The sequence below is a fragment of the Heterodontus francisci genome, chromosome 5 (assembly GCF_036365525.1).
Source record: "Heterodontus francisci isolate sHetFra1 chromosome 5, sHetFra1.hap1, whole genome shotgun sequence".
In the NCBI taxonomy this organism is placed as follows: Eukaryota; Metazoa; Chordata; class Chondrichthyes; order Heterodontiformes; family Heterodontidae; genus Heterodontus; species Heterodontus francisci.
Genome location: NC_090375.1, coordinates 97,457,290 through 97,471,675, shown reverse-complemented (window position 1 = coordinate 97,471,675; position 14,386 = coordinate 97,457,290). Strand labels below are relative to the sequence as shown.

The 14,386-nt window shown below is 43.6% G+C and overlaps 1 protein-coding gene across 1 annotated transcript in view; it reads right to left on the bottom strand.

Annotated features, from left to right (window-relative positions):
• The window catches only part of sntg1 (syntrophin, gamma 1), a 599,108-nt gene that overhangs the window by 116,121 nt on the left and 468,601 nt on the right, over nucleotides 1–14,386 (bottom strand). The gene's annotated exons all lie outside the window — the stretch shown is intronic.

Sequence of the window (14,386 nt, the reverse complement as noted above, 5' to 3'; positions counted from 1 at the left end):
GGCAAGGCGGTGGGAAGATGATGGGCACGCCACGCTACCACAATACCTTGCCATTTTACAGATACCCCCACCTGCCCCACCTCCCAGCCCATCCCCAGAGGGCTGGAAAAATCCAACTCCTTTTTCAAATTTCTTCCTGCATTGCATCCATGTTCTTGGAACAACATTCCTGGCATTGGCCTCAGCCACTACTTGTTCCCACTACCTCCCTGATATATGTCTGGATGTTCTCCTGCCTCCCTGTGGATTCAGGGCAACTCTCCTTTCCATCTCTTCCACCAGGACCTCCAGTGTATTGTCTGGAAACCTTCGTGCTCTCATATGTTTAGCTATTCCATATCAGAACCCAAACTGCCAGCTGAAAAAACTCCCACAACTATTTTTTTTAACAATGTATGACTCATATGGGGATGGATCCACGATCTTGACATTATTAACACCACACTCTAACCAATTGAGCTAACCAACCACTTCTTGCAGCCATGTTGCATCTGCCCTTTAAGAGATGCAGGCTGCCTTTAAGTATCTCTGGCCACTTGCGATATTGGGGACCCTGCTGATGCATGTAGCCAATGAACAGCACCAATAGTGCTGGCTGCCTGTGCAATTCATTTTAATGAGCTGACAGCATCGATTGAACTTGCTACCTGCAACACAATGACCAGGCAAGATGTGGGCCATGATCTGCACGCCTGTTTTTGGGGGTTAGCCAATTGCTCCCATGCATTATCTAGTTTAGAATGCAAGGTCTCCTATTGTTAGAGCCCAGGTTATGCTGTCACATTATTAGATTTTGGACAGTATAGTCACAGTTCTGAATATAAGACACCTGGGCTGCTTATGGAGTAACCAGTAGCTGAAAGAATATCTACGGCTGAGTTGAAACCCACAAGAATCATGCAGTGTGATTCCAAGTTGAAGTTGGTGCTCTAACAGGTTAACATACCAAAATAAAAATACAGAATGCTGGAAATACTCAGTAGATTGGGCAGTTTCTGTGGATGCCTGATCCGCTGAATATTTCTTGCATTCTCTGCTTTTATTTCAGATTTCTAGAATCTGTAGTATTTTGCTTTTGTATTAAAGGTTAACATTCTGTCCTTACATCTCTAAAAGCTTTGATCAAAAGTAGCACAAAGTAAAAATTTAAAATTAATTTAACCTTTGCAGCCTTATTCTCTCAATTCTCAAACCTTGCAGGTAAAGATCTAAATCTACCCATAATTATTCAATAAAATTAGCAACCTCACCCAGACTGATTGCATGCTGGTGTGGAAGTTAGAAAATATCACAATGGGGAAACTACCAGGCTGCAAATAGTTAACACTAAAAGAAAAATAAAAAACCAAAACCTATCCATTACATTTGAAATAGTACATGTTCCAAACAATGATAAACAATGAGACCATCAAGGATAGAGACAGAAATTAGAAAACATATATATATGCACAAATCAGAAAATCATTTGTAGCTGTATGTGTCCAATTATTTTTTAAGATGCTACTTTTCTCATGAAAAAAAATGTTTGGTGAGCATTATTTTTGCTGATCAAGACGAACAGCAAAAGACACCAGGTATCATTTCAACATTCAAGTGATGCAATGTTGAGCCTGAAAGCAGTACTGGCATTGGCAAGTGTGTTATCAGGTCAGTGAAGCCGTGGTGTCGAGAAGATAGGTTCCATTGCATCTCTAAAGAAAGCAATTTCCCTCCTTGGTTAATATGAACTCTGCCAACAAAGGGAGAACTATCAAAGGGGAAGGACCAGTGGCAATAAATAAAATCAAACTAGCAATTTCAAACAATGTGATCTGAAGCCTTCTTGGTCTATTGTTCTGGTGCAATGGAATCTGCCTGGTAATATGAAAGGGTCAGGCTGCACAACACTGGAAACCTAGAATATTACAGAACTACTTAATCTTGAAATGCCTTTGTTTTACAAGAAGGGTATTAGTTCCAATTCAAAGCTCATTCCTATTAACTATCCCATTTTGGTCTATGTGCCAGCTGTTCTAACATGGTTTATACCTGGTTGGGTGGACAATACATCTATTATGGGTCAATTAATGATGTATCTCCATTGAGGCTTCCTTTTTATCTTGTGTGCTTAATCAGTGAGTCTATTAGTTTTGTTAATGATATTCACCTCGACCACAGACCATTTATAAGACTGTTGAATGACTGTTGCACCCACAACTCACTGCTCACACACACTGGCAGCTGTTCAACCATGACAGCCACATTACTCCAACATATTGCAGGAAATTAGGGATGGGCAATAAATGCTGGACTAGCTAGCGATGCCCACATCCCATGAACGAATACAAAAAAAACTCACTGACACATTTACCCCTGGTGGTGCACAACAGGAGGCAGCAGGAAAGAACTGGAGGAGGACAGTGCACCTGTGGATTTTAGCTCCATGGAGGAGACAATGCTAGCCATTATGGGAAGGGGCATCTCTGAAACTGTGGCCACTGGCTGGGTTGGAGGGATATCTGTATACCTAATCCTCCTTCTCTCATGCGCTTTTCCCTCATCCCACAATCTCTTCTGATTCACAAGCATCAGATGGTTTAGTCATGCACATCTTACTTTTTCCTCTACCCTCATCACAATCAAACACTTGACGCTTTTTCATTTCAGATACCCAAGAATTGGAACCTTTCTAGTCAGTGGAAGAAGAGGAAGAAGACAATAAAGATGAAGAGACACTGTCCCTCAATCTTACACTCACACACACCAGCTCAGAGAATGATGTGGCGCATATTTTAGAGGCTAGGATAGAGGGAGGATCCACATGTGGTGAGACATTGGGAACAAGTGCACAGGAGGCAGGGGGGGGGAGAAAGGATGGTGCAGGTGCCAGCTCGCTGGCAGGTGAGATAACACATTAGTTCTGCTGCAGAGGACTCAGATAAGGATTTTGAGGTCCAGATTCCAGAAGAAGATTGATGGGTGTACATAAGCAAAAGCTTGGTGCACTGAAAAGCCTGTCAGAAAGCCTGCAGACAATGGCATGACATATGGAGGAGTCCAGCACCATCTTGGTACAGGACTTTGCACAGACCTTGCAGCGAATCTTTCCCACACCTGTTGTGCCCACTATGATGCAGTGCCTAGTGACCGATGGTACAGCTTCCATTGCAGCACAAAGAATTTCCATCAAAGTCTGATTGCTGTAGTGAGTGCCAAGAAAGTGAACCTGAGGGGAAACATTGCAAGTGGATAATAGACAAAGGAGGGAGAACCGGTGGCAGAGAGTCATTGAAAATACCACGCACACTGGAAATGTGATGATAGAATAATCATGGACTAACTCTGCAGTTATTAAAAATGGACTTTGTCTTTAAAAAAAAGCACCTTTATTTTTTAAAGTGAACACTGGTCCAAAACGGCTACTGAAGAAAAGGGGATTGGCCTTTTGTGTATTCAAACAGTTTGACAAAGAAAAAGGACAAATATTCAAAGCCAAAAGATAATGGAACCCGCCTTACACCTATGTGACAGGACAGTAGCAGAGAGGGGAAAACAATCTCAGTAAATTTTCAAAGGTGACATCACAGTCAACAGAATGTAAGAACCCATGAAAGCCAAGTCATGTCATGCGAGCATGATAGAGGAGCTCTGAGAGTGAGTAAATCAGGTGAATGAAAAAAGTAGTAGTTTGGTTTTCTTAACAAAATCAATCTTTGTAATTTTAATCCCATCTATCAATAGAACAAATAAATGAATAAAGAGTAGAGATGGCAGGACAGGCTACAGCCGAGATTTTATGAGTGCCGCGTCGTTCCTGACGGCAGGACCGGATGTTGGTGTAACTTACACCGTATTTCTCATTTCACACGTGATTTTATCTGTAAATGAACTGTGCAGCGATGGGCATGGGAGAGACATGGGGTCATGCGGCAGAGGCGGCCTTTTATTGGTGGTCCAAGCACCATAATCGTCACAGATATAATGCATTTTGTGCTTGCAGCTTCAAGGATAATCAGCCTTCCTTTCATGTAAGTATCTTCAGATTAACCTAAATTGAAGTTTTTACTTAATTCTAAATGTTTTTGCCTCCCTTATTTTGTGAAAGTCACCCCCAACCGCACATCATTTATTTTCCCTGCAGCAAAGGTGAGTCAGATGCCAGCCAATACCCTGAATTCACCCCACAGAGCCCCGATGTTGATAGCGCTCATCCTTCCCTTTAGGCCCTTGCCAAATATCGTCACACTGTAATACTATAATCCACCCAGCACCCCCGCAGCCGACCACATGCAGCTTCAGCATCAACAGCAACCATTCAAAAGCCTGGACATTCAACTCCACCCTCCCCTACTCCTACATGCACCTAATCAAACCCACCCTTCCCTTCCTGAGTATCGTCCTCTGCTCCTCCATGCACCCGATCAACCCCAACCTTCCCTACCTGAGTACCCTGCCCGAATCCTCCATGTAGCACCCCCCCCACAACCGCCATGCCTTCGCCGCCATCCCCTGAGAAGATTCACCCTTGCTGGTGCCAAGCCTGGTTGGAAACATCCATTCCAATGCTGACATTAGTTTTGCGGATGAGTTAAAGAGAGAAGAGGACAGACTTGAGACTCAATTACATAAATCCGACTGCTGCATGCCACGGTAAAACAATCGTGAACTGGGTGACACGGAATTAGTGCTCGCCATTCACTTAATCTGGAAGGTAGGACTGAATTGTAACTATGCGAAGGGTAATGAGTATTCATGTTATTTAAATGAATGCAAAGCTGCAATCTGTCACCATGCTCGAGGAAACACTGAAACACCGCAAACCCGTCTTAATTTCTCTAACATATCCCACCATTGGAAATCTGAAAAAACACCTCCTACCTAATTATATCACCATGCACACAACCAAATCCACTCTCACAAAGCTCATAAAATCCCACCCTGCATGTTAGAACTGCAGTGTGTGGGAGTTACCGGACAACAGGATTGTACCGGTTTTCCATATCTGCAGGAAATGTTTCTGCCTTCAGTCATTCTGACTCAAAGTCATTGAGCAGGAGTGCGTGTTAGAGACACTTCAAAAAATAAAGGAGGGGGAGGGATTTCTGGATAATTTACACCAGAACACAGTCACATCCCAGAGGAAAGCACAAATTCCGGAAGGACAGGGTGTGACTGCGAAGGAGCCGGGTAGCAGGGACTTAGGAGAGGTTGACAAGTCTCACAGACACTGGTCCTGTCCAACAGGTACTATGTACTTGCTAACTGTGAGGACAAGGAGAAAGACTGTGGAGAGGATAGCCACAATGTCGACCTAGGCAGCATGGATCAGAAGGTTGTCCAGGGATGGGGGAAAGAGCAAAGTACAAATGTGGTAATTGTGGCAATAATTCATTAATTAGGGGGATATGTCACTCTGCTGCAGCCAAGATTCATGGGGCACTGGCACCAGTACTTAGGAAAGAGGGAGCTGTTCCATTGGGATGGATTCCACTTAAACCGGGCTGGGATCAGTGTTCTGGTGAGTCATATAACTAGGACTGTAGATGGAACTTTAAACTAAGAAGGTGTGGGAGGGTTCACGTGAGGGGAAATATAAAGAGAAAAGTTTAGGTCACAGAGCAGTGTAGCATTCTGGGTAAAGATAAACAGAGTATGACAGGAAGGGACATAAAGTTTAATAGTAATATTCATCAGTGAATAAGTTCAAACCAGGGAAAGGTCAAAAGTTAACATTAAAGGTTTTTATCTGAATGTGTGAAACATTTGTAACAAGATAGATGAATTAATGCCATACATTGATCTAATAGCCATTACAGAGATGTACGGGCCCAATTTTAACTCTGCATAAGTGAATGGGTTTTGACTGAGCTAAAATTGGACCTTGTGGTTGCATGGTGACCAAGATTGGGAATTAAATATTTCAAGGTATTTGATGTTTTGAAAAGATAGACAAAATGGAAAAGGTGGGGTTGAGGGGAGGGGGCTTAGTCCTTATAAGAAAGGATGACAGAAGAAAAGTCGTGAGGAAGGATCTTGGCTTGGAAGAGCAAGAAGTAGAATGAGAATGCATAAAGATAACAAAGAACAAAGGTTAGAAAATTCTGGTGGGAGTAATTTATAGCCCTCCTAACAGTAGCTACACTTCTAGATCGAGTATTAATTAAGAAATACGAGAATCTTGTTACAAAGGCAATGCAATAATTGTGGGGGACTTTAATCTTATATATGGGCAAATCAAATTGGCAGAAGCAGTTTGGAAGTATTGGTTCATGAAATACATTTGAAACACTGTCCTGGAACAGTAGGTCATGGAACCAAATGGGGAAGATGCTATTTAGTTTTTTTTTGTATACTGAGACAGGGTTAATTAATGATCTCACAGTAAGAGATACACTGGGAAAGAGGGATCATAATATTTTAGAATTTCACTTGAGTTTGCGAGTGATGTACATAAATCTAAAACTAGAATATTGAACTTAAATAAAGCCAATTACATAGTTATGAGGGGCAAGTTGGCTAAGATAGAATGGGAAATCAGATTAAAATGGATGATGGTAGAAAAGCAATGGTGCATATTTAAAGAAATTCTCAACAAATCGGCATTTCATTGAGAAATAAAAAGGAATCCATCTGTAGCTAATAAAAGAGGTTAAAGATCATATTAAATAAAAAGAAGAGGCTTATAATGTTGCCTGCAAGAGTAGTAAGCCTGAGGATTGGGAGAATTTTACATACCATGAAATTGATAAAGAGGGAGAAAAGAGAATGTGAGTAATATATCCAGAAATATAAAAACAGATTGTGAGAGCTTCTATTCTTCTTCTTTGGCCTCCTTGTCTCGAGAGACAATGGGTAAGCGACTGGAGGTGGTCAGTGGTTTGTGAAGCAGCGCCTTCCGTGGTGAAGGACAGCGTGAGAGCTTCTATAAGTATGTAAAAAGGAAGCAGGTCCCTTGGTACTTGAGACTGTAGAAATTATAATGCAGTAATGAAATGGCAGAGAGGTTAAATCAATATTTTGTGTCTATTTTCACAGTAGAAGACAAAAAACATGCCAGAAATGGACCTGAGGGCCTACAAATTAGGGTTCTAAAAGAGGTGGCTGCAGAGATAGTGGATGTACTGTTTCTGATCTTCTCAAATTCCCTAGATTAGTGTGGGCCCCAATGCATTGGAAAGTAGAAAATATAACCCTGCTATTCAAGAGGGGAAGGGGAGAGAAAACAGGGAACTGCAGGTCAGTTAGCCTGAGATCAGTCGTTGGGAATATGCTGGAATGCATAATTAAGGAAGTGGTAACAGGGCATTTAAAAAATCATAATATGATGAGACTCGTAGAGTCATAGAGTTATTTACAGCATAAAAGAAGGCCATTCGGCCCATTGAATTCATGCCAGCTCTCTGTAGAGCAATCCAGTCAGTCCCAGTCCCATTGCCCCACTCTGTCTCTGTAGCCCTGCAAGTTTATTTCCCTCAAGTGCCTTTCCAATTTCCTTTTGAAATCATTCATCATCTCTGTAACCTTTCATCAAACCTAATCTGAAACGTTACATTTGTTTGTTTCCCTCTCCACAGATGCTGCCTGACCTGCTGAGTATTTCCAGTATTTTCTGGATTTGTTTCAGATTTACCATGACTGGCTATTTTCTGTCCTTAAGCCAATTTTTTTTTATCCAAGCTGACACTAACCCTCCTATTCCATGAACCTCAATGTTGTTAACCAGCTTTTTAGGTGGTACTTTGTCAAACGTTTTCTTAAAATCCATATCGACAACATCTACTGCATTCTCTTCGTCAACCTTCCCTGTTACTTCATCAAAAAATTCAATTAGATTAGTCAAACACCATCTGCCTTTTACAAATCCATGCTGACTCTCCTTAATTAACTCAAACCTTTCCAAGTGTCAGTTAATTTTTTCCCTGATTATTGTTCTAAAGCCTTAACTACCACTGATGTTAAACTAACTGGCCTGTAGTTACGAGGAATATCCTTGCATCCTTTCTTGAACAAGGGTGTCACATTTGTCACTTTCCAATCCTCTGGCACCTCCCCCGTATCCAGGGAAGATTGGAAGATTATGGCAAGCCCTTCCACTATCTCCACTCCTACTTCCTGTAGCAAGCTAGGATGTGAGACATCCAGGTTTAGTCATGCTAAGCATAGCCAGCTGATTAGACAGCGTTAACATGGTTTTAAGAAAGTGAAATCATGTTGACAAAGAATTTTTTGAAAATCTAACTAGCAGGGTAGATGAAGAAGAACCAGTGGGTTTAGTATATTTGGATTTTACAAGATAAGGACTCAAGGTTATATATTAGCATGGATGGAGGATTGGTTAAAGGACAGAAAGTAGAGAGTAGGAATACACAGGTCAGGCTGTTACCAATTGGATGCTGCAAGGGTCAGTGCTGGGCCATCAGCTGTTTGCCAACTCTAGTACTGACTTAAATGAAGGGACCAAATGTAATGTGTCCAAGTTTGCTGACGATACAAAGCTAGGTGGGAAAGAAAGGACACCAGGAGTCTGCAAATGGATATAGATAGGATCAGTGTGCGGGCATGAAGGTTGCAGATGGAGTATAATGTGGAGAAATGTGAGGTTATTCATTTTGGTAAGAAAAACAGAAATTCAAAATTAACAATATTTTTATGGCGAGAATCTATTAAATGTTGGTGTTCAGTGGGATCTAGGTGTCCTTGTACAAGAAACACAGAAAGTTAACATGCAGGTACACCAAACAATTAGGATGGCAAATGGTATGCTGGCCTTTATTGCAAGGGGGTTTAAAGTACAAGAATAAGGAAGACGTTCTGTAATTATACAGGGCTTTGGTGAGACCACAGCTGGAGTATTGTGTACAGTTTTGTTCTTCATACCTAAGGAAGGATAAATTTGCCTTAGAGAACATGCAACAAAGGTTCGCTAGTGTCCTAGTGGAAAGAATAAATAGGGAGGGTTAAACTAGTAAGATGGATGGGGGGAGGGATCTACAAGAAATGAATCAAGCTGAAACATAATTGAAACAGGAAGGGAGAGCATTGGGCAGACTAAACTAAGGGAGGACATAAATGACCAGGGAATATATAGAGTTGTAGAACGGAAGTGTAAAAAGACAGTTAAAAATAAAGTGAGAGGAGCTGCCACTAAAAATTAGTTAAACTGTCTGTATAGCAATGCACACAACATCTGTAAAAAGAAACAGTGGAACTGAGGCAATAATATGTTGCAAGGAACCAGATGTATTAGGGATTACTGAGATATGACTAGAGAAAAATCAGAACTGGGAATTAAACATTGCAGGATATAACATATTTGGAAAAGATAGAGAAGGAAAAAGGGGAGGTGGCATAGTTGTACTTATTACAGATACATAATGGCAGCAGAAAAAATTGGCACAGCTATCAGTAAGACAGAAATAGAATCCATGCGGTTAGAGATATGGGGTAATAAAGGATCAATCACACTAATATGGGTAGTCTTCAGACTGCCTAATAGTGGAAGGATGGTGGAGGAAGAAACACACAGATTAGGGAAATGAGTAAAAAGCATAGAAAAATAATCATGGGAGATTTCAATTACCCAAAATTTCTAAATTTGTAGGTGATATCAAATTGTGGGGAGTAGTCAATGCTGAGAAGGACTGCAACAAATTATAGGAAGACATTAACAAACTTGTAGAATGGGCATGTAATTGGCAAATGAATTTCAACATAGGTAAGTGTGAGGTATTACATTTTGGTAAGAAAATAAGGAGGGCACATATTACAGTCGCCCGGTAGCCAGGGTTTGACTTACTATGGTGGGCCAGCTACGGATATGGGCGAGATAGTGGTGTAGTGGTAATGTCACTGAACTAGTAATCCAGAGGCACAGACTATTGCCCATGACAGATGGTGGAATTTAAATTCAGTTAATAAGTTCAATTTTTTAATAACAAAAAATTTGGAATGGAGTCTCAGTAATAGTGCCATGAAACTATCATCAATTGTCGTAAAAACCCATCTGGTTCACTACTGTCCTTTAGGGAAGGAAATCTGCCATCCTTATCTGGTCTGGCCCACATGTGAGCCACACAGTTGTCAAGGGTTATTAGGGATGGGCAACAAATGCTGGCCTTGACAGCAATGCTGTGCAAAAGATAGATCAGAGAACTGCCACAGAATGAAGGAATCATGCATACCGCCAGGATAACAGGCACTGCCTGTGGTCAAATAGCAGCTGCACTTGAGGCAATGGAATCCATTTTGCTTCATGAAAATGGATAAATTTACATGAGATGCACACAAGGCAATGTGCTTGCAATCAGTGGCAACTTGCATGTAGAAGCCTGCAATCTGTGCAAATCCTTGTGCTCACTTTACCTGTTTCTCTCTGGCAAGAGGAATTGAGATAAAGCTGTTTCTCTTGGTAAGGTGAGCCTCAGTGGCATCCCTTATGCAGCAGTGTATTGCAACCTGTGAAATGTTGCTTATATCTACAACAGAATGCTGGAAGAGCCAAGTATAGGAAAACTCCAAAAGTGTGGACAATAGCACCAACAGTCAGAAGAAATAATCTAACAACTATCCTGTAAGTTGTTCATTATCCCTTTAAATAGTACTGATGAGAGGGACTTTAATCTGTTTATCATGGTGTTCAGCAGTGCGAGGTTAAGACAAAGCATTGACTGGAGTGTGCAGTGGGAAAATGGAAGCACTAGAATCAAATCAGCATTGCACACTGTTTGATGTCATGATCAATCTGCTCTTCATGCTGCTAGCGATAGTTAGGTATGCGTGCAAAAACCCCTATATCAAAATGGCATCCATCGGAAGTGTGCGCATACAGCTCAGACTCCATTTTTGAGCTCTAGGTGGCTATGTAGTCTGTAAAAGGCAGACACTACACAGCCCAATATAGCCCCTACTGTCTCTTAAAATCTCCTCCAATATAAATGATGAAATGGGTCGCTGCCTAATTCTTTCCTTTGTGCTGGCTGTAGATTCTATCTCTCACATCTTGTTCAGCCTTCTGGTGTATTTCAATAGTAGCTTTGACATCAGAAAAAAAGACCTGAGTCAAGCATAGGGTGAGAATTCCGTACAGAACTGAAGACTGGCATGAGGCAGAAAGCCAATTTATGCTTAATCTTCAATGAACCAAAAACCTCTTTCAACAAATACATTTTACAAATGTAAAGCTCACATTGACATTTATCAATGTCATATGAATATGCTGTGTGTTTAGTTGCTGCCTTGTGCTCATGGATGCTTGCTGTCATTTTCACTCATGCTGGGCTGAATTTTACCGGCCCCTCGATGCTGCGGGTCGCGGCGTGGGGGCCGGTAAAATTCTGCAAGGAGAGGCCCACCTCGACCCTCGATGTTAAGAAAGGCCCGCCACAAATTACCAGCAGCGGGGGGACCTCAGTGAGGCCCCTCCATCGCATGGCGGTGGCACTCCAATTAGAATATGTTAAACAGTACTTACCTCTGCAGATTATGCAGCCCGCCACCTCTAGATTGACACTTCCTGATTTTACTTTGAACGGCAGCCGCCACATGCTGTCCCGTTAAAGATTAGAAAAGCCGGCAGGTCATCGGAGGCAGAAGGTTTCGCGACAGAAGGTAAGTTTCGTTTCCGGGGTCTCACACAGCATTCTTAAAGGGAGGAGGGAGGGGGACTGGGATTACTGGAGGGAAAGATCTGCAGGCATGAAGGGACATACTGTGTACCCTCCCTCCGTAAACAGTGTATGCTCTGCGTTTGTTTGTGTTTGTGAAGGAGCAATGGTACTCTAGTCACCCTGTGTGTGGGGAGGGTGCCAGAAAGGGTAGGAGCATGAAGATTATATGGATGGTGAGGGCAATCAATTCAGCTGGTAGGATTGTGATGTGCCACTCTGAGTGTTGGCCAAAATGGGCAATATCATGGCACGCCACCTAGTTGATTCATGAAAGCACCTGATGTACCCGTCAACACCAATCCATGCCCTGTTAGAAACCTTCGAATACATGAAGGGTTCAACTTTATTTATCACATGGAAATAGGTATGGCTCATCCTACATTGTGTGATCCTCTGCTCCTGAGGATCCGTATGCGCCAGAGGCAATATCAACAGGCAGGCGCGATCCACGAAGAGACCCCCTGTTGTGAGCAGCAGCCCCCAAGGGGAGCTTGCCATTATGATTGCCGTGCATCTACAGGACCCACATGACATCCCATGAATGTCAGAGCATCAGTGTCAGAGGTGACGTAGAGAGGGTACTTACATGTCTCTGTGCCCTGCTCAAAGATGACTTGCAGCCCATGGGCTTCGGTGGACATCCTATGCCTTTGGTCCTCATAGTGGCAGTGGTTCTCAAGCTTGATGCTAATGGAGCTTTTCAGGGCCCCAGCAGAGACCTTTGTGGGGTCACACAGTCAGCAGTGCACTGCTGCATCAGGGAGATCACCAATGCCCTGCACCGGAGGGCCAGTGAGTATGTCCGCTTCAGGACGGACTCTCACAGCCAGGCCCAGACGGCCATCAGTTTCGGCACCATTGCCGAAGAACTTTAGGTTGTAATGTTCATAGGCTGCACTCGTGGCCATCAGGCCTCCCGCCAGGCTACCACCTACAGAAGTCACCATTAAAGGAATCTTCTCTATCTAGGTGAAGCTGGTATGTGATCACTGCAGATGCTTCATGCAAATCTATGACTGCTTCTTAGGAAACTGCCACTGCTGTTCACTGAAGTGGCTCAGATGGAGGGGTGGCTTCTGGGAGATAAGGACTTTCCTTTGCAGACATGGCTCCCGACACCAGTGAGAGACCCCACCACTGCTGCAGACGAGAGATACAACGCTAGCCACTGAGCTACATAAGCCACTATTGAGCAGGAGATCGGCATGCTGAAAGAGTGCTTCCAATGTCTGGATGGATAGGGTGATGCCCTGAACTATGGGCCAAAAAGGCCAGCTCCTTTCTTTGCTGCTCTGCACAACTACGCACCCAATAAGGGCCAGGCCTGGCATGATGTAGAGAGACATCAACAGGATTCCTCCTCGGACTATGAGGACGCTAAGGACCTACAACATGAAAGACACACGGGAGGGCAGATGGCACCCAGGCTCTCCACACAGGGCTATCAGTGAGGTAGGGATGTACGGCAGTGGCTTATCAGACAAAGGCTGTCTACTCCACAGGAACCGACATGAGCTCTGAAAGCCACACATCACCCTCGCTCACCTGTTGTACACCAGTCCACATCTGCAGCATCCCAGTGTAAACCATTAGAGGCAGCAGCTGTCTGAGTCAATGTCCATGTCACTGCATCCATGGAGACGCTCATGAGTAATGGTGGCATGGCAATGATGTTATTGCATATGCTGGCTCTCTTGAACGGCCAACAGTGCAAAGGGATGTGACATTGGCGCTACATGCTGGCACACATCATTCACCCAGAGAAAAGGGCACACATGTTGGTGAGGAAGATTTAGTGAAAGATGTATTTACATTGCTGTGACACCCGTGTATTCCCATTTGTGTCAGTGTGTTCTCTGTAAACGCTTGCGAGTGCCCCTTCTTGGTGCAACCTCTGCGCGAGCAGCCTGACTGGAGGAAGGCTGTTGATCTGATTGCTCTCAGGCTGTGGATGACTTTGGCGCTCATGCACTGTGCACATGAGGCCTAGCAGGCCCCAGCTTGCTGGAGGAGTGCTCGTTCACCCCCTACCAGCATTGGACCCTTTGATGGCGGATGGCCCCACGGCTACTCTTCTCCTCTGCCATCCCCAGCCAGACTGCCTTGTTCAGGTGGGAGGGCCTCTTCTTACCATCGCTGGTGAAAAGGACCTCCCACGTTGCCCGCACAGCCTGGAGGAGAGTGAGCAGGGAGGCATCGCTGAACTGTGGGGCCACCCTAGATTACCCTCTGCCATCTTCGGCTTTTGGTGTGGTCCTTTAAATGAAAAGGTGACTCCACTGTGTAACAGCTCTAACTTCTGGCTGCAAGGTTTGTTTTGCAATGTTTGAAAACCAATGCAGGACTAGTGAGGAAATCTGTGCTGTTGTCATGGTTTTTCAACTATTACACATCGACACGTGTTCACGAACATTTTGCTTCTGCAGCAGCTGATCATAGTTATTGGTGTAATATTTCTCATTGGCAAGTCTGTGAACTTGGTCAAGTTAACTCTGTTTTTCTCTCTCCACAGATGCTGCCTGACCTGCTGAGTTTCTCCAGCACTTTCTGCTTTGTTGCCAGATTGACAGCAGCCCCACTCTTCAGCAGTCAGGTAAGTATTTTTTTGACAGTTGTCAGGAAGCAGGTGCTGGGGCACTTTAAATAGGGCCCCAGCACCTGCTGCACAGCTATCAAAATGTCTCTCACTGCGCCGGATGTCCCACCTCTCTCCATGTAATTTGGGCGGGGGGTGGCAGCTT